Source organism: Acomys russatus, chromosome 32 (genome assembly GCF_903995435.1).
Source record: "Acomys russatus chromosome 32, mAcoRus1.1, whole genome shotgun sequence".
NCBI classification, from domain to species: Eukaryota; Metazoa; Chordata; class Mammalia; order Rodentia; family Muridae; genus Acomys; species Acomys russatus.
The window spans coordinates 15,026,462-15,048,110 of NC_067168.1; positions in this window are offsets into that span (position 1 = coordinate 15,026,462).

Genomic DNA, 21,649 nt, shown 5'->3' on the forward strand with positions numbered 1-21,649 from the left:
GCGGGAGATGCAGGAAGGCTCTCGAAGGCCTGCCCCACTTACCCAAAAGGGCTCTGTCAGGGACAAATGTTTTTCAAAGTCAAGCTTATTCTCAGTCTGTTGGATGGCTTTGGGTACCTGTCCTGCTTCCCTGATCCTGGACTGTGACATTAAGGAGCATATGTGGCCTGCTCTGAGGGTGTCCTCCCTGGGTTCCCACCCAGAAGGCAGAGAGCACCTGTGGGAGCCGTTCTCTCCTGTCAGGCAGGGGCTTTTAAAGGTCGTAAGGGAACTGGGAGCACGAGCGGGAGAGAAGTTGCTTTAGGTTATGAGCATTGAAAAATACATCTAATGTGTTTAATATTCGAGCTGAGCTTTGTCAGAATGTGGGATGTTGATGGTAAGAGTTGGGGGCAAGCAATGGAGCATGGCGGGGGGTGAGGGGTGTCTGCGGAGCAGTTTGGAGCTGTGTGTGTGTGGGGGGGCATGGCCAAAAGAATGACCCTTATAATATGACTGAGGTGGCATTTCAGAAGGAAGCAGGGGTGTAACTTGTGCCAGGGTAACTGTGGGCTGGCTCCTGAGCTGAGATGCTCACTGCAGGGTTTGGGGAAGTGATAGGGACAGCTGGAGAGCAAGGGATGGTCATCATTTCTCTGGGAGTGACAGACCAAGACTCTGAAAAGTTCAACCTCATCCTATGTTTTCCAGGTGGCCCTCAACACCTCCTCACACACACATACTCACATGCCCACACACAGACATACAGACACATACTCACACAGAGACACACATCCCCCACACAAACACATTCGCGGTTTTTTAATTGCCACATGCCCTAGGAGGCAGGCCTTCCCACTGCCGGGCCCGGTTTCCCTGTCTGTGATATGATGGGGCTGATCCAATCTATCGCCACACTTGCCTCGGCTCTGGCCTTTTATGCATCTGTAATTGCTTCGCTCAAATTGTCTTTGTGATTTGCAAGAGAATCAGATGATATTCCAGGGGACTATTATAGTTCTTTCAGAAGGTTAAATTGAAATAGTCGTGCTTGGGCATGCACATCTGCCTTTGCAAGTTCTGATTAGTATGGCTGAGTTCTCCCTTCCTAAGCACTTGCAGCTGCCTGGCTGGCCCTGCTCACCCTCACAACAGCACTCTGCAGTGCAACAAGCCATTGGGGGCTTGCCTGGTGGCATGCTGACCCTCAGGAATGGACTCTCTTCCTGCCATAAGCAAACAAGATAGCTTTAAATCCTCTCAATAATAGATGATAAAAGCCACACAATACACAAAAGTAGAAATCAATAAAAAAATATTTCATTCAGAGATAATCATGCTTAAGATGCCAGTGATAATTCTAACATGTTTTCTATATTTAGATATATATTTAATTTGTGGGATAACGTTACGGGATTTGCTGCATGTGGCATTTCAACATGGACAATGTAATACTTTTATAATTTACAGGATGTCATTTTAAGTTTTTGTTTAAATTTATTTTAGAGTGTTTTAATGGGAAATAATATTTTTTAACTTAACTTTTTACTGATTGTTTGTGAATTTTATATCATGCGCCCCAACCCCACTCATCTCCCCATCCCTTTGTATACTCCCTCTGCCCTGGCAAACCACTCTCTAAGGAAAAAAAAATGTCTTGGAAGCTGCAGTGTGTCACAGTGTGTCCCACATTATGCCCTTTCATCCACACATCTTTACTTGCAAATGTTCACTGCAATGAGTCATTGGTCTATTCTTCTTACATTTAGGAATTACTGTCATAAAAAGGTAGACTAGAAGGTTCACGTTCTGTTTCTAAAGTTGTATTTTGGGGGTCAAAATGTGCATAATGCTATCATTAATTTTATCCACCACTTTGTATGGCCAATGGTTTAAAAGCAAACACATTCCACCCGCCATGTGTGCTCTATCATCCACTCCTTTCTGTTCAACTCTCTGCCCTATGTATTTGTTTGAGATTCTGTCTCTCTCTCTCTCTCTCTCTCTCTCTCTCTCTCTCTCTCTCTCTCTCTCTGTCGCGCGCGCGCGCGCGCGCACGTGTGTGTGTGTGTGTGTGTGTGTGTGTGCATATGTATGTGTTCCTGGCTTATTTCTATTAAGATAATGTTCTCCGCATCTCTCCATATTGTCACAAATGACAGGATTTCATCTTATGTGTATAGCTACCATATTGATTTTATCCATTCATCATGAATGAACATGAAAGTCAAGAAATCTCTTCAGTAAACAGATGTCAGACCTTTTAGGTAAATGCTAAGGTGTGAGATTACTGGACCCTATGGGAGATTTATTCTTTTTTTTTTAATTATTATTATTTTTTTTATTAATTTATTCTTGTTACATCTCAATGTTTATCCCATCCCTTGTATCCTCCCATTCCTCCCTCCCCCCCATTTTCCCATTATTCCCCTCCCCTATGACTGTTCCTGAAGGGGATTACCTCCCCCTGTATAGGCTCATAGGGTATCAAGTCTCTTCTTGGTAACCTGCTGTCCTTCCTCTGAGTGCCACCAGGTCTCTCCCTCCAGGGCACATGGTCAAATGTGAGGCACCATAGTACGTGAGAAAGTCATATCACACTCTCCACTCAACTGTGGAGAATATTCTGACCATTGGCTAGATCTAGGAAGGGGTTTAAAGTTTACCTCCTGTATTGTCCTTGGCTGGTGCCTTAGTTTGAGCGGGACTTCTGGGCCCAAATCTGCCTATCATATTGTTCTACTTGTAGATTTCTAGGACCCTCTGGATCCTTTTATTTTGCTGTTCTCCCATGCGTCTCTCATTTAGAGTCCCAGTAGGATGCCCTCCCCTCTGTCCCAGTTTCCTGGTAAGTGAAGGCTTTCGTGGGACATGCCCCTTGGGCTAGTATGCAGATATAAGTGAGTATATACCATTTGAGTCTTTCTGCTTCTGGGTTAACTCACTCATTATGATCATTTCTAGCTCAATCCATTTATCCACAAATTTCGGGAATTCCTTGTTTTTTTTTTTAGCTGAGTAGTATTTCATAGTGTATATGTACCACAGTTTCTTTATCCACTCTTCTACTGAGGGACACTTAGGCTGTTTCCATGTTCTGGCTATTATGAATAAGCCTGCTATGAACATGGTTGAGCAAATTTTCTTGTTGTGTGCTGGAGCATCTTCTGGGTATATTCCAAGGAGTGGAATAGCTGGGTCTTGAGGAAGCCCTATTCCCATTTTTCTGAGATAGCACCAGATAGCTTTCCAAAGTGGCTGTACTAGTTTGCATTCCCACCAGCAATGAAGGAGTGTTCCTCTCTCCCCACATCCTCGCCAGCATGTGGTCTTAGTTTCTTGAGGACTTTCCATGGTGGCCGAAATACTCTGCAACCCAGCTAATAGGACATGGGCTTTCTAGACCCTCACTCTCTGGCAAGTATGGGAGAATAACTCCTCGGAGTTGAACCTGCATTTCCAGTGTGCTTCTCTGTTGTCCACTTTTTCAATTTTTTAATTTTTTTATGTCTTGGTCATTTGTATATCTTCTTCTGAAAATGTTCTACTGAGAGTCCTGCCCGTTCTTTACACTGAGATCTTGAATGTCCCCTGAAGGCATGGAGTGAGAGGCGTGGTCTCTAGGCTAGCACTACTGACAGGCAGCAAAACCTGTAGGAGGCACCTGATGGGAGGTGTGCATGCCATGGAAGTCTTGCTCTCTAGGACTTGTGGGGCACACCCTTTCCTTCCTATTTTAGATCCTACCACTGAGATGAGAGATTTTGCTCTGCCAAACACTAGAACTATGGTGTGCTGTTGACCCTAGGTCCAAGCAAAGGGGCCAATAAATCAGGGATGGAGACCTGTGAAGACAGGGGCAGTCATCTGATTGTCTTTGCTATAACGCCAGCATACTGACAGCACGCTTGCCATTGGCTTGTTCTGGTGTCTTGGATGTTTTGGTTGTTAACAATGCATGGCTTAGAAATGCCCCTCTCAGTCTCCACTCTGTTCTTCCTTTGCTAAGTAGAAGCTTTTGTATTCTGATGCAATTCCATTTACCTAGTTTTCCCTTCTTATGCTTTAGCAATCAATTAAAAATAAAAAACAACAACAACAACAACAACAAAAATGAATTGCCCAGACCAATGTCAAATACTTTTTCTTTATGATTTCCTATAGGAGATGACAGTTTCTGACCTGTAAAGCCTTTGATCCACTTCTAGTTGATGGTTTTTATTATAGCGATGATAAGAAAGTTACAGTTTCAGTCCCAATGTGTGACTATTGAGTTTTCAGCACTATTTACTGAAGGAGCTGCCCTTTCATTGTAGCGTGTTCTTGGCACCCTTGTCAATAATCAGTAGACTATATATGTGTATGTGTGTTGGTTCATTTCTGATTTCTGGTGTTATTTTTGACTGTATGAGCATGTGTGTGTGTGTGTGTGTGTGTGTGTGTGTGTGTGTGTGGTTTTAAGTACAGTAGTTGTATAGTACACTTTGAGGTTAGAGAGTGTGATGGCACCACCATTCATTTTCCTCATGCCTTTTTTGGCCATGTGGGTGGGGCACACACGCCATGGTACAAGTGTGGAAATGATAAGACAACTTCATGGAATCAGTATTAGTCAGGTTCTCTAGAGGAACAGAACTAATAAAACGAATATAAAAGGTGAATTGTTAGAGTGGCTCAGAGGCTGTAGTCTAGTCCAAAAATGACTGGTCTCCCAACAGAAAGGCAAGAATCCATCATTGTTCAGTCCACATGGATGGATGTCTTAGCTGGTCTTTGGTCTATGTTGGAATCCTGAAGAGTGGACTCTAATACTAGTAAAGGAACACCTCAGTAGCAAGATAGATGCATTTATCTGCAAGAGGTAAGGCAAGCTGGCAAAAAACTGAAGCCCTTCCTTATTGATCTTTTATGTGGACTGCCACCAGAAGGTGTGGCTCGGATATAGAGTGGGCCTTCCATTCTCAAGGATCTAGATTTAGGGCTCGTCTTTCCCACTCAAAAAATCCCATCAATAAAATCCCACACAGGTGTGCCAGCTACGTGGGTTTTAGTTGATTCCAGATGTAGTCAAGTTGACAATCAAGAGTAGCCATCACGCCTACCTTTATTGGTTCTGCAGATCCAACTCAAATCACCGGGCTTCTGCAGCAAGTATCTTTACCTATTGAGACATTTTTCCAGCTCTGTGGTCAATTTAAAAAGCAATGAGTCAGAGTTGCAAGAACAAGAATTGAAAATATTTAATGTTTTTAGTGAAAACCTGATGAGATCTCTAACTGTCCAAGATTGCTTGCTACAAACTTTTTGAACTAGAAATGAACCTGCCCTGAGTCACCCTCCAGTGTAGCATTGTGTTGCCTTCACTGTGGAGACAGAAACGGTGAGAGACCTATTTCAGTTTTAAGGTTGGCTGCTGTTGAATGCATACTGGGGGAAAGGAAGCCTGAGGGATTGGAGAGCACTTTCCAGGATCACAGCGCCTCTTCTGCTGCACAGAGCAAAAGCCACACAGGGAAAAGCAGCTTGCCTTGCCAGCTGGTAGAAGCAAGAAACAGTGAATCAGTCAGCTGGTCAAATGACACCTGCGATCAGGAAGCAGGAAGTGATAGGTGCATGCTGCTGCGCAGCAAAGTTCTTCACAAATGCAGTCCTGGGTGGAAGTCAAGGAAGCCACCCACAAATAGGTACATCTTCTACCTTAGCAAAATTAATATCCTTCATAATCTCCTTCAAGCGTGCCCAGAGGCCTCTCTCAGTTGATTCAAGATTCCGTGAAGGTGACAAGTCACACTAACCATCCCAAAGCCTAATTAAAAATTATTCACTGGATTACTGAGAAGGAACTGCTTTCATTAGGGATATCACTCCAGTTTGAGTTTGTTAGCAGGGCTGCAGCACTGAAAGAGGGGAAGTGGACACAGTTTCCCACCCCTGGATGCTATCTGCAATTGATACCTATCAGCAAAGGAAAAATCCGTTTTCTGCAGTGGAGTATCACTGGGTATATCAACTAGTCCAGGGAAGACCCCGATGCCCAGGAGTAATTGGCCAACACAAAACACATTCAACCATATTTTTATTTTGCTTTGCTTTTTTCTGGCTTTTTTTTTTCTTTCTTTCTTATTGGTCATTGGCCTGTTTTTATTTTGTTCTTGTTTCTTCCTTCCTTCCTTTCTTTCTTTCTTTCTTTCTTTTTTTTTTTTTTTTTTTTTTTTTTTTTTTTTTTTGGTAGCTCTTGTTTTGTTTTGTTTAGTAGAGAGAGGAAAGAAGAGGGAGCTCTTGTTTAGGAAGGGAAGGGGGAGAGAGGGAAGGGAGGGAGAGAGGGAGAGATAATATTAAGTCTGATGGGTAGGGAGGTCAGGAGTGGAGAAGGAAAACATGAAAACATGGTGAAACTGTATTATATTAAAAAAAAAACAAAACAAACAAACAAACAAAAAAAAACCCAAAAAACTATCCCAGACTCTGCTATGGTCCACAGCCTGGCCCATCATGCCTTGAGGGCTTTTCCCAGAAACACCATAGGGCAGGAGGAAAGTGGGTAGAGGCTCCTGGCTACTGCCTCCTACAAGGGGATGTAGGGAAGGTGCAAACGGGCTGTACTATGCCAGGAGTCTTTGCAGAGTGATTGGAATGGCTGCTGCACGTGATATTGTCCTATGAACGTCTATTGCATTTAAGATAAATTAGCGCAGATGGCTGGCTGACCTTTAGAAACCTTTCAGATGCAGGGTAAGTGGGAGGCTCAAGGCTGTAGCTGCTCTGCCAGGAACTGATGGTGCCAATGAGCAGCCCCTGGAACTAAGAGAAGCCAACTTCAGTTTCATCCTTCGTGACCAAGTCTCATCTGGCTGCTCCCTGATGCAGCCAGCCTACCTAGAAAGCAGAGTCTTCCGCACCGGTACGAACAAGCCACTACCTTGCAAACAGCTACTTGGCAATGGGAAGACTTAAAAAGCACCCTCTCAAGGGTGGTGATTACAACAACAAAACTGAGAAAGGTAAGAAAAATAAGTTTATACCAGGAATAATAAACATTTCTGAGTTACAGCCTAAATCACTCCCAGCTGGGTGAGTTCCTGTGCCCAAAGGGGCCAGTGATTCCTCCTTGCAGCCTCATGCCCACGCTCTTCAGACACTGTGGCGGCCATGTGACTGTGCTGTCTGTTATCAGTCTATAATCTTTGGCTGAAGTCTGTGTGAGAGATGCAGGTAATTATTGCACATTTGAAATAGTCGCATTATCTCAGCAGACGCGTCGAATCATCTCTAATTGGGTTAGTTGCAAGCCTTTGTCTTTTCCCCTAGAAGCTACAGAACCTGGAGTGCAGATGTGCTTGATTTCTTATGGGCTGATAATGAGGATAATGTTCTTCTTCACAGCAAGGATAAAGGAGCAATCATCTTATATAAGCATCACAGGCCTAGGAAATCTCCAGAATTATTATGCCCTAGAGATAAGGCCCAGCTACTGTGGGGGGGGGATCAATAAATCTCATATGCTTTTCTTCCCCCACCGTATTTTGTGTACTGCTAACTCAAAGTCACTAAGAATGGGTGAATATTAGCAAGACTGAGAAAGGATTGCTGAATTTGCCATGGATGGTGTACGGTGCAGTCCACAGACCTAAGCAACTGACACCACCCCTCTTCCTGGTGCAGTAACTACACAGAAGGCGTCCGGCAATTTGTGTACAGAGGGGTGTGCTGCTGAGAGGCAGACAGAAGGGGTTTCTAGGGTGCCGTTCCGTCTTCTGGAGAGATGTAAACACATACCTATTCTCTCCCTATGGAGAGACAAAGGAACAACGAATTTACCGACAGGTGTATGGTAGCTGGATTAGTAGAGCTATTGGAGTCAGAGCTTCAGCTCTAGCAAGCCAGGCTCAGCTGGTGTCCAATGTCATTTTAATTATTAGCAGGCATGGCTTGGAGTGCACAGCGCTAGGGCAAGTCTTATGATCTTTTCTTAAGGGAGTCATCATGAGACAATGAGGATCACATGGATTTGACTCTTAGGAAGGTTGGCAGCACTGACAGTTCCACTTTGTATGACTCCAACTTGGTACTCTAAGGAGAATGCTTGTGCGATACATGGGGGACACACGTGCATTGAACATATAAAGAAGCCAGTAGCTATGAGCAGCACTCTGCAAAAGAGATGCACCCAAATCCTTCACATGGCATCTTAGCTTCTACTTCTGATTCAGAAATTTGTATCTTTAGCTCAATATAGTAATGAATCAATAGCTCTGAAAACAACAGCAGCAGCAGAAAGGGTCGCCCTCCTGCAAAGCTATGATATGGTGCCAGTTACCGTATAGAGATGTGACACAAGCACATCTCATGTGCTCCATAGCAAAATGCTTCTTCAATCATAACCAATAGATGCAACCCAGTGTTTCACACAGCGGGACTGCCCACACGCCAGGCTTCTCATCTGAGTGATGAATGACGCTGATTACAGATAGCAGAAATGTCAAGACAACTTCCTTGGCCATTTTTTATGTCAAGAGTCCAGATACAGTGCGTATTGGATCAAAGAGAGCACTTCGGGTTACTCCGTGTGTGTGGAGCTTACATGCCTCTAACTCTACAACTTTTGCATAATACATAAAGTTTAGATGATGCACATGTACTTGAAATCACATAGGGGTTTAGATGTGCTGAACCTTGAAATAGTTATTTACAAAGACTCTGATAGAGATAGATATTTCAAGGAACCTTGAATTCAGACATGATTTTCACAATAACCAAAGGCCTGCCAAAATCAGAAGAAAACATAAACAACCCTCTCCCCTGCCATGTGTGTTGATACCAGTTTATGCTAAGTTGATTCAGCATCTCAAAAAGTATCCAAACTACACAGAGAGAGAGAGAGAGAGAGAGAGAGAGAGAGAGAGAGAGAGAGAGAGAGAGAGATCACAAGTCTCAGAAAATGTGGCTGAGTACCTGAGAAAAAGGATGCGGCTGAGCTCTAGGGCAAGCTTCCTTTAGCCCTGCCTGTGAAAGCTCATGGCTGAGGAGATGAGAGGGGAGGCAGCATTTTTGCTGCTATTGCCTAAATTTTGATGCCTACTGGGATTGTCACACCTTGGAGATCCAACCCTGTGTCCGTTATTGGGTTTGGACAAGCAGGGGGAGCCCCAGCTTTCCAGACGCGCGCGTCTGCCCATCCTGAGAGGCCACACCAGGCATCGGCATTTGTAAAGCTCCAATGTCAGCAACCCTGTAGTTCTCCAAATGCTCCTACAATGAGAACTCAGCCAACTTTCATTCCCGCAACCACTGCTTTTTATATATGAGGTAGACAATAGACAGCTGGGATTTACCTCCTGCAAGTGTCGTCACTGAGAACTAAGATCAAGGACAAAAAGCTGAGATGCACTACAAGTTTTCTTCTACCTCCAGTTCTCGCTGGGAGAATCCCGGAGAGCGATGTTCACACTGGTCCCCACAGTTCTGTCCCCACGATCCGGAGCCAGTCAGTGGGTATGTCCCATTCACAAGGCTCTTATTGGAAACAGAGATGGATTTGTCTTTCCATGGCCCCATGAGGAACCTACGTACTAAATACTCGAAGAGGAAAAGTAGCTTGCGTTTTGAGTTGCATACTGCAGATTTTTTTCAGATCATGTGTTGTCTCGTAGCAGTTGTAGGAGCCATAGGTCACTAAACTATTTAGTTGTCGCTCATTTTTCCTCAGTCACCTTGGTAGACCACAGTAAGCAAGAAATCTCATTAGAATCCTCTTCTTTTCCCTGCAGTCCTGCTCCAAATGGCATGGGAGCAAAGAAGGGCTTCATTTCCTTTGTTTCGCAGGAAGGGAGATAAACTGAAGATTAAACTGTGAATCAGTCTGATGAAAGATACGATCAGACTGTATTCATCATTAGGTGATACTGTGTTCTCATATTACACTGCCCCTGGACCCTAGAGGACGCAAGCTAATGTATCTGCTTCCTGTGGTACTTCCCTCTCATCCTTCCATCTCTCTCTTGACCTCCCTTAAGCCAGCCAGCAGCATTTGTGGCTGCCAGTAGCAGGGCCCAGGTAAGAGGCTGTATCAGGAAGACACTACTGCTTACTTACCAACAAGGCTCCTGGTGCGCTGGCATCTCTGTGCTTCCCCTCCCTCGCAGGGCTGGTCTGTTAACTTCTTAGTTGTCACAAAACTGCAGATCCCAGTATCCCATCCTTACTTGACTTCAAATGCCCCCAAGCAGGGATACAAGGTCTGCGTGGGGGAAGGTAACTAGGCACAGGGAATGGAGAGACCAGTTCAGCTCTTTAGTGGGGTGCAAGTTAGAAGACTGGGTGAAAACAAACAACAGCAATACCACTGAGTACTTTGTGAGAAGACACTATTGTTGAGTAATTTATTATACGTACTATTATTGAGTACTTTGTGACAAGAACTCTTTCTTTCTGTTGTCTTCTTTCTCACAACAGCGCTGTGAGATTATAAACTCCCGTTTTGTAGTACTAAAAAGATGTAGAAAAATTAAAAGTATTTCAAATATCTTTTGGATGGCATTTTCTCTTGTTGTTCTATATGTGCAATTTGCATATTTATCCCAGATATGGACATGTGTGACTTAGATCTGTCTTCAAGAAAGGTCTGGCTGCCTCTAGTCTTGTTAGGTTTACCACTAGAGGGCAGTCTCCACAGAAGGGCAGCTACCTCCTCTCCTCTCCCAGTGTGACTACACCCAGGGCTCAGAGTTAATGGCCAGGTGTTCCAGCCCCATAGGAGATAACTCTGTGTGGTCCAAATTGATTTCTGACCCTCCCAACAGGCCCTCATCAGGGATGCTCCCTGATATCCTGACTCCAGTCTTTTGGAGTTTGCATCCCAGTTGAATCAGACTGTGGCCATTTTGTTTCACCATGTAGCCCTGGCTGGCCTCAAGCTTACTATATGGACCAGGCTGGCCTGTAACTCAGAGAGATACTTTTGCCTCTGCCTCTTATGTTCTGGAATTAAGGACACACACCATCATATCTGGCAATATTTCTATTTTTACATTATTGCAGACATATTAAGGTGCCAGTTTTATTCTAATTCTTGAGTGATACATTCCTTCATGACCTGTTCTTCTCATTGCTAAATAGCTTTTTTAAAATCACCTTTAAAAAAAAATTTAACTAGGGTGATAGACTATAGCTTTGCATGTGCAGAGTCCTATGTTCAGATCACAATATTATAAAATAAATAAGTTTGAAATTAAACTAATGTAACCACATTATACAATGTTTTCCAAAAATATAAAATAGAAATTTAACTATAATCCTCTACCAAAGAGTTGATTTGGTGGTGGTGGGCGGGGGGGGGGGGGGGTTGTATTGTCTTCCAGTCATTTTTTTCCCTACTGAATAGTTTTATGATTATAATCACAGTGCTTGAAGGCTATCATTTTCCACATTGCTTTAAAATTACTTACTTTTATGTTCTCAGCTGGGCCAGAGAGGATCAAAGAGGTACTATTAAATTATATAAATTCAATAAAATGTAAGATAGACAACAGCTGGGCCCTCCCGTTCCTTCCTGATTTACATAGGCATGGGTCAAACATTTCATCACATGGGCAATGAGGCTCCAGAGCTGGCTATGATTGGGAGTGTCTCTACCTGCAACTTACTCAGTCTTTTCACCCCTGCTGCTTTGTGTCAATTTATAAAAAAGGCACAATGCTTCCTCTGCTTGCACACATAAAACCCACAAAATACATGAAAAAAAAAAAAAACACTTAAGTCCAGTACTTAATGACCCTGCTCCCTTCAGCAGTGTTTTGGAGAACCTATCTTTCAGCCTCCCAGCTCCTGTGAGTAACATACAAATTCTTCCCCTCCCAGCAGATAATAGCAGTTCCACCCATGTTCAGGCCTCTGGGTGAATCTCTACTTATATATATATATATTTTCATGTTACATTATCCATATATGAATATAATATTATATATGAATATTTTCTGAACAAGAACAAGTTACATTCTATACGGGCCTCTCTGTTTTCAATGTTTTAGAGAAGAAAAATGTTTTGATTATGACATTGAAATAAGAGGGTGTAGAGACTAGCTGGAGCATGGGGTATGGTGCTAGGAAGGAGGCCAGCACAGAAGTGTGTGTCATGACGTTTCTGTACTTTAAACATTGCTATGGAGGGCAGAGGAGGTGAGAGCCACAACATCACAAAGAATGTGAGCTGCAGTTCCCAGCACAAATGTCACCCCTAGGCTGAAGATTCTACAGGACCAATTGATTTGTTAGGAGTTTATAAGTTTGGATGTTATAGAGCTACAGCCAAATTATCTTGGGGTATCTTCTCTGACTCCTGTGTAATACCCAGCTATAGTCCACTTCTGGTCTGACCTAACATCTTTGTGATCATCACAGGGAACTTTTTGGAATGTTTCAACAGATGACTGGCTTCTACCACCTCAAAACACCTGAGAATGTCATCAAATATATCTGAGCCTATAGCCGAGATGTCAGAACTTTGCTGTAGCCCATCTATCTGATGTGTCCACCAATGTATTTGCAAGTTCCTACATTTATAACGTTCTTTTGTTCTGTAACCATAAAAACTTCATGGATCTGTTACTGTGTAAGCACATAGCATTTGGAGCATCCAGAGATGGTCATATTTGGCTCCAGAATAAAGCATGTCTTATTCCTTCTGAGTCTGAGAACATCAATCATTGTATCTTAATAATTCAGGACTTGTTGGGACAGCAGAACAGAATGGAAAAATGGGTCCCTTAGAGATTGCATGGAACAGAAAAGTTCCTATTTGCCAAAAGAAATAACAGACTCAGTGAAGTGACTGCCTACAGATTGGATAGAATCTACATGTCTGAAAAAGTACTATTATCTAAGATATATATGTGTATCACGTATACATATATATCATATATATGACATATATGTCATATATATAAATAAAACCTAAAAGAACAACTACCAAGAAGCCAGCCAGTCAATCAATAAATGGGCTAGTAAGATAAACAGTTCTCAAAAGATGATACAAATTGCCAATAAGCATATTTAAAAAGTCAACATTCTTAGCTATTAGGAAAATGGAGCATAAAACAACATTGAGAGTCCATCTCTCCCCAAATATAACGGCTACACACTTTGGTGAAGCTGTGTGTTAAGGGGAACCCTTAGACACTGCTGGTAAAAATGTACCTTAGTCCAGCCACTGTGAAAATCAGTGTGCCCCAAAAATTAAACATAAGATTACCATATAACCCAGCTCTAACACTCCTGTGTATTTACCTGGGCGACTCTATGGAGATATGTCAGAAATAATTGCACATCGGTGTTCACTGTGCCACTGTTTAAAATAAACATGCTGTGCAATTAGTCTGTCTGTCAATAGATTCTAGTGACAGTGTGATACACTCAGATGGAGGTACATTCAGCCACAAAGCAGGACAAGACGCTGCTGTTTGTAGGAAAGCAGATACAAGAGGAGACCATTCTATAAAAAAAAAAAAAAAAAAAAAAAACTAGCTCAGCCTCAGAAAAATAAATATTGCATCTTTTTTCTCCTCGTTGTTGATCTTATATTTTATGTAGATACATAAAATCATGTACATCAAAGTCTAAGCCAGACTGTGGGAATGAATGAGAAAAATACAAGTTGGGGAGAAAGGAAGGATAGTAGGGGGTGGATGTGTCCAAACATTACATGAACCCAACACTATTGACGGGAAATGAACATTTTGCTGAGACTTGGCAGGGAGAAGATTCATACCTCAGAGCTCTGAGCCTCGTCTCTACCACATGGGTGCTCTTACCTCCTGTCTTACATAGTAGCCATGGCTGAGTTTTCTCTCTCTTCTACTCCAACCCCCCACCCCATGTCTCCATTTAAATCACTGTGTATAAGTATACACCAATATAAATCTTTTTAAAAAGGGGAGGCCCCCAAAATTATGAATGCAGAGCTTTTTAGGAAAAATGACCTTGCTGTGAAATGAAATCGACAGTGTGGGATTTGAGAGTGGGCTCAAAGGGGAAGGTGCTACTATGTTTGGTTTCTAGGGGGTAAGAATCCCACTGAGATTGTTTGCGTCTGGAGCTGGCGAGTGTATGAGCAAATCATAAGGATGATTATTGAGGCTGACCTGGCATTTGGCTACCTGTGAACATCTGTGAAGAAAAGGAGCTGATGATGTCATTGTCCGAATCAGTTCGAAGAGAAAGGGTGGTGGATGGGGCTGAGTGCTGAGATGGAGAGAGACCAATTTGTAAAGAAAAAAAATTGTGGATTCAAGAGTGTCCTTGCTTAGGTATCTTTTGTTATTTTGCCTGACTAAATGTAGCATTCCTTTTTTTTTTTTTCCCCAAAGGGGGAAGGCATCTTGCTTGGATGAAAAATGATTTTTCTGCTGCTTGCTGCTGGGAACTCTGTTACCATAACAACCGATTTCTACAGCCAGGAGGGAGGATTTGACTGTGCAGACAATCTACATGGGACTGTTGTGATTTCAAAGGGAAATCTTTTCAGCCCTGTCAGCGGAGCTACCGTGGTTGTGATAGTAACAGTGCGGCTGGTTACCTTCTAGCTTCAGGTTTCTAAAGGGTCTGTCCATTATTGACTTCAAGTACCCATGCTGTTACTGACCCATTATCCACAGCAAAGCTCTGCAGGGTGTTCATCCTATGGTGGTTGTGGTTAGTTCGTCTTTTCCCTTGAGTTCTGTATATGGTAAAGACTAATGGCTTCCCTTTGGGGTTTAACAGTGTCCTGTGGCCAGCTTTCATTTCACTCCATTCACAGCTCTAGGGTCTACATATTCTTCCAATAGGAAATCTCCCCAGCAAGCACTGATGAAAAGTGGACATTTCCCTGATGCTTAGTGGGTGAGGTGGTTCAGAGCTCAGAGCTCACCCCCTCTCACCCTCATCCCTCATAGACACCATGGCCTCAAATATAGCTGCAACTGAGTCTTCCTTCTCCTCCCCTCCAACCTCCTTCCCTCTGCTCTTACTCCCCCCAAGTCTCCATCTTAGAAAGACAGAGATGCAGGCATGCAGACTCCTCCAGCCGGGGCTCTCTACAGCATCCATCTTTTAGAAGTCCCTATAAAGACCAGTCAGAGCTCATCATGTTACAGATGGTACTGGCTCCATTTGTGTTGTATGAACAAAACGTTTACCAGGATACCCCCTTCTTACATGATGGAGGATGTGTGTGTGTGTGTGTGTGTGTGTGTGTGTGTGTGTGTGTGTGTGTGTGTGTGTTTAAGTTAGTTATTTCAGGCCTCTGCACGTCCCTGGTTTAAAGTCAGGTTTTCTGGATCTTTAATATGGAGCACCTCTCCAGATTCCTGCCATGAAAAAAAACCTGAGCGCAGTTTCTACACCAGTTCCCTAAGTGGTGAGGGTGAGATTTCCTCCAGACTTAAGCTTCATTCTCATCTTGTGCAAGGTTGACTCTGGGCTCTGCTAGGTACAGCTCTATTACATGTCGTTAGGGCGATTGCTTACTCCTTCCTCCATCCCACAGTGGTATAACTGGAAGATTGTTTTCCTAATTAAATTAATCATTACTGGAGAAATCATTGCATAAGGAGATATTTTAGAAGAGGAAATGGTGAGGACTTTTGCATACTTCCAGCCTGCTTTCTGTGCTCAGTGCTACTCTGTCTTAAACACAGTTTGTTGGAGAGTTAAACACTGTCACAGGATCTGCTTGTAAACTCTCCTCATTAAACCTCCTTGATGTTTTCACTAAAACATCCAGCCTCTCCTTAGTTCTACTTTCACCTGTAGACTTATTGATGTGTTCTTATGGGCTTTACATGCAATGGGTACTCATTATGGGCATTGTATCAGTCAGCTTCCCGTCACTGTGACAAAAATTCTGAGATGAACAAGTTATAATGAGGAAAGGTCTATTCTGGCTCACAGTCTTGGAGCTCCCAGTCCATTGTTGGTTGTTCTGTTGCTGTGGAAGGTTCACCTTTGGGCCACAAAACAGAGACAGGAAAGGCTGAAGTCACGGTATCTTCCTCAAGAGCACATCTTCAATCTCATTTTCTTCCACTAGCCAGTGATTTTTTAACCCTCTATTTAAAAAAAAAAAAAAAAAAAAAAAAGCCAAAAAAAAAACAAAAACAAAAAAAAAACAAAACAACAATAACAACAAAAACATTTACATTACAATTCGTGACAGTAGCAAAACCATGGCTATGAGGTAGCAATGAAAATGATTTTATGGTTGGGGGTCACCACAACATGAGACACTGTATTAAAGGTCACAGCATTAGGAAGGTTGAGAACCACTGCAGTAGACCTTTTGTCCTGAAAGTTATACCACCTTCCAGTAGCATCACAGATTGAGAACCAGTGCTTCAACACACGGCCTTTATGGGTGCCGACTATCCAAGTGACAGACCCTGCTATTCATACTGTGTTTGAATATGCCTCTGGCAGGTTGGAATTTTGGTCATTTCCATAAATATTGAAAAAAAACATTAGACTCAGAATCTGAGACTGTTCAGGTTAACAGAACAGATCCACCCTTTTACTGTGTTTAAAAGAAGGACAGTGGCTAGACTGGAAGCTACATTTTAACATACTCTGGTATAGTATGAATTTTCCTCCCAACTTGTTTATATTGAGCTGTGATTGGCTTTCAAAAAGGTATACATATGTGATGTTTACAACTTGATTAGTTTAGAGATAGTTATATGTCTCCCATAAACCTGCTATCTCCCATCACTTAATATGCTGTTATTATTTTTGTGCATGGGACATGAATTATTAAGATCTGACCCCCTTACTACAATTTTAAGTATAGAAAAGGGCAGTGTTCACTGTAGGCGCTTCAGTGCACAGAAGAGCCCTGGGACCCACTCCTCTTGTGCCCTGTACGTGCCAGCTCCCCGTTTCTCCTTCCCTTAATGAACCTGTTAGCAGCCACCATTTTACTCCACTTCCATGAGTCATGTAGATTTGTCCTATGCACCCCATCATAAAGCACTTGCTTTCTGAGTCTTATTTTATTCTGCATAACGTTTTCCAGTTTCACTTACACTGTGAACAAGTGGTGGGCTTGACTTCCTTCTTTTTCAGGCTGAAGTTGTACTTCACTAGAAGGGCATACAGTCTTTTCTCTACTTGTCATCTGTCGGTGGCCATTTAGGTTGTTTGTTTCTGTGTCCTAGTCTGTTTGAGCTGCAGTAACAAAAGGTCACAGGCTGGGTATTTATAAACAATAGAAACTCATTTCTCACAGCTCTGATGGTAAAGTGGCTAAGAAAGACATGTGAGCAACTCTGATGTCCGCTGAGGACTGCTCTTTGCTTCCGAGATTTGCCTTACGGCTCTATCTTCTACGGGAGAAGCAGAGGCAGGTGGCTGAATACATGGTCTTCATGTGGTTGGAGAGGCAGAAGATGAAAGAAAAGGAAGGCAGCGCTCCTGCCTGCCTTTATGAGGTCACTGATGGTGCTTGTGGGAGCTCCACCATCATGGCTTAACGAACTCTTAAAGATTGTCTCTTAATACCATCTCTTGACTGATGTTCAACATCTGAATTTTAGAGGAGACCTGCACACTGGATTACAACACTCATAGCTTTTGTGCTCAGGGCTTCATAAACAGAGACACCCACCCACCAATTAGGACTCTACATCTTTTCTTTTTCTTTCTTTCATTCTTTTCTTTCTTTTTCTCATTCTTTCTCTCTCTCTCTCTCTCTCTTTTTTTTTTTTGTTTGTTTGTTTGTTTTGTTTTGTTTTGTTTTTCAAGACAGGAGACAGGGTTTCTTTGTGTAGCTTTGGCTGTCCTGGACTTGCTTTGTAGACCAAGCTGGTCTCAAACTCACAGAGTTCTGATTGTCTCTGCCTCCCTGAGTGCTGGGATTACAAGTATGCACCACCACGCCCAGTAGAACCCCACATCATTAAAATAGTTGGCACAATTGTAAAATTGGGAACCTAGTTCAGTTTCCTTGGCTGTGTGCCCAGAACAAGATTCTCTCGGTATTTGTAGTCAAATGCCATTGACAGGTAGAATTTTGGTTCATTTAAACTGTCTGACATGGGGAGCTTATGTCCTGGTAAAGGAAGAGTAAAGTGACATGGTGTCGCATGTCGCATGTGACATGATGTCGCATAAGGGCGAACGCTGAGGTGATCAGAGCTCGGAATGCTAAGGGGAAAGTTGGGGAGAGGAGTGGTGGTGTATGCGTGTGGTGTGTGGAGTGTGTGTGTATGTGGTGTGTGATGTGTGTATGCAGGTGTCTTTGTATGTGTGCTGTGGTGTGTGTGTGTGTGTACGTGGGTGGTGTGTGATATGTATGTGTGGAGTGTGTGTGTATGTGGTGTGTGATGTGTGTATGCAGGTGTCTTTGTATGTGTGCTGTGGTGTGTGTGTGTGTGTACGTGGGTGGTGTGTGATATGTATGTGTGGAGTGTGTGTGTCGTGTGTATGTGGGTGTGGCATGATGTGGTGTGTGTGTGTACATGACTTTGTGTGTAAGGTGTGTGGGGGGGGGGCGGTGCTGGGGAAGTCAGAAGGAAGCAGGAAGGACCAGGATAAGTGCCCAGTTAGGACAGAGGAGAGTAGTGATGGGTCAGGGCAACCCAAACGGAGGAAGCAAACAGCAAGGAAGGGAAGCAGAGTACCGAGTAGCAGACAGAACATCCATGAAAGCAGCTTTTGGTACTCTGGGATTCTCCAGATACAACGTGTTAGCAAATTTCTTACACAGCTTAAAACTCCCCTCTTCTGTGACTGAGGGGCGAGGCTTTAATGGATGGGGTTCTTTCCTGTGTTGCCACAGTTATGGCTGAATAGCAAGTGCAGCCTAGCTCAGCCTGGCTCTGGCGGCGTGCCATGCTGCCACCCTCATGCAGGTGCAAAAACAACTGGACGGGAAGGTGGCACAGGTGTTTCTAGGTGACTCAGTGTCTCAAGACAGATGTTTGAGATAAAATAGGAACCCAAGACTGAGTTTGATAGGGGAGAACTCTAAGCAAAGCATACATTAAAATATCTTTCTCTGATATGTGAGGAACTCAGTGTCCTAAACCAAGGCTTCATACAGAGATGCTGTTTACACTTATTTTGTGATTGTAGATGCATAGGTTGGTGTTGCTGAGGAGGAGGTAGGAACATTTGCAAGCTTTTCCTTTTCCCCTTTACTTTGTAATGACATGAGCCAAAATGCCATGATAAATGAGCCATGAAGCAAGTCTGGAGGTTTTGCATATAAGTGTAATCAGAAAACACACCCCCACCATCACCTTCAAGCAAGCATGACAGACAGCTGAGGGAGCAGTACTGTCAAAGCAAGGCCCCTGCATCCTCTAAAATGCATATGTTCTCTGTGTTCAGAACCTAGTCAGTCCACTCCAGGGTTTGTAGTGGATTCTGTTCCTGAAGACATAAACACAGTAGAGCAGACATTTTTTTTCTTTAGATCTATTTATTTTATGTGTATGACTGTCACACGTGCATGTCTGTTGGGTCGCCTAGAACTGGAGGTACAGATGGTTGAGAACCACCATGTGGGTGCTGGGAATTGAGCCTGCATCTTCTGCAAGAGCAATGAGTGGCTGAGCCATCTCTCCAGCCCTGCGTTGAGCAGACTCCTAATTGTTCAGCTTCCTTACTATGTTTGGAACATAGAAGAACAGAAAAAGCATCTGTATTGGGATAATAGTCTTTATGCACTGTGTAAAGATTATCCTTGTATATTCAAATGCTGATTTCTGTGCTGGTATAGATTTGATTACAATCTACAATTGCCACTTCTTTTTTTTTTTTTTAGGTTTGCTAATTATATTATTTCTTTATTCACTTTATATCCCAGTCATAGCCCCCTCCCTCCTCTCCTTCCAGTCCCTCCTCCCCTTTTCTCTCCCCTATTCCTCTGAAAAAGGGGAGGCTCCCTACCCACCCACCCCAATTCATCAAGTCACATCAGGATTGAGTTTGTCCTTTTCCCCATGTGGCCTGGCAAGGCAGTCCCATCAGGGGGAAATGATTGGATAGCAGGCAACAGAGTCCGTGTCAGAAACAGCCCCCACTCCCCTTACTAGGGGACCCACATGAAGCCTGGGCTGCTCATTGACTACACTTATGTAGAGGACCTAGGCCCAGTCCATGTATGGTCCTTGGTTGGTATTTCAGACTCTGCAGGCCCCTCTGGGCCCTGCTTGGTTGGCTTTGTTGGTCTTCTTGTAGAGCTCTTTTCACTTCTAGGTCCTTTTATTCTCCCCCCCCACACACACACACTTTTCCACTAGACTCTCTATGCCTAATATTTAGCCTTGAGTCACAGCATCTGTTTCGAACTGCTGCTGGGTGGAGCCTCTCAGAGGACAACTGTGATAGGCTCCCATCTGCAAACATAGCAGAGTATCATTAATAGGTCAGGGGTTAGCTCTCTCCCATGGGGTGGGTCTTAGGTTGGGCCAGGCATTGGTTGGATATTCTCTCAATCTCTGTTCCATCTGTTCTGTCTTTATCACTGCATGCCTTAAAGGCAGGGTGAGTTTTGATCAAAGTTTTTGTTGTTCAGTTAGTGTTCTCCCCACTCCACTAGGAGTCTTGTCTAGCTAGAGGGTGTCATCTTCAGTCTCCATGGCCCTGCTACTTAGGAGTCTCAGCTATAGTCTCCCTCATATCCTCCCAGAGGCCTATTCTGACTTAAGTCTCCAGCTTGTCACAGAGATATCCCCATCCACAGTTTCTCTTTTCTCTGCAGGCCTTCTGTACTCTTGTCCCTCTCTCCCCAGGTCTGATCTTCACCCTTATTTCTCTCTTTGCTCCTCCCCCTCTTGTTAGCCACTGCTTCTGTCTATTCTATTTCCCCTTCTAAGTGAGAGTTAAACATCCTCCCTTGGGTCCTCCTTGTTATTTATCTGTGCATTGTAGTATGTTTATCCTATACTAAATGGCTAAAATCCACTTATAAGTGAGTACATACCACGTGAGTCTTTCTGGGTCTGGGTTACCTCACTCAGGATTATCTTTTCTAGTTCCATCCATTTGCCTGCAAATTTCATGATTTCTTTGTTTTTAATGGTTACGTAGTATTCCATTGTGTAAATATACCAGAGTTTCTTTATCTATCTTTCAGTTGATGGACATCTAGGTTGTTTCCAGATTCTGGTTATGATGAATAAAGCTGCTATGAACACAGTTAAGCAAATGTCCCTGTGTGATAGAGCATCTTTTGGGTATATGCCCAGGAGTGGTAGAGCTGGGTCATGAAGTAGAGAGGAAGCATCTCCTTCCTCAATGCTTTGCAAATATTGTTCTCCATCACCTTCTGATTGGCCAGATAAAGAGCTGAACGGTTAATAGCTGGGTTGGAGAGTTAAGGTAGGATTTCTGATCCTAGTGAAGGGGTTGCAGGTGGGGACCAGAAAGGGGAAGATTCTCTATCAGGATGTGAAGGAAGAAGGAAGTGCCAGGGTGAGACTCAGGAAAAGGGCCACATGGCTGGGAAGTAGGCCAGGCCACTATTGATAGGTTAAAATAGCTAAGTATCTGCCTAGCTATAGTGCCTAAAGCTTTTAATAAATATAAAAGTCTCACTGTCAATATTTAGAGCAAGGGCTGGTATAGAAAAAGCCTTGCATTCGACACACCTGGATTTTTCTCACTCCCAACTCTGTATGTGGCCCTCACTCTACAA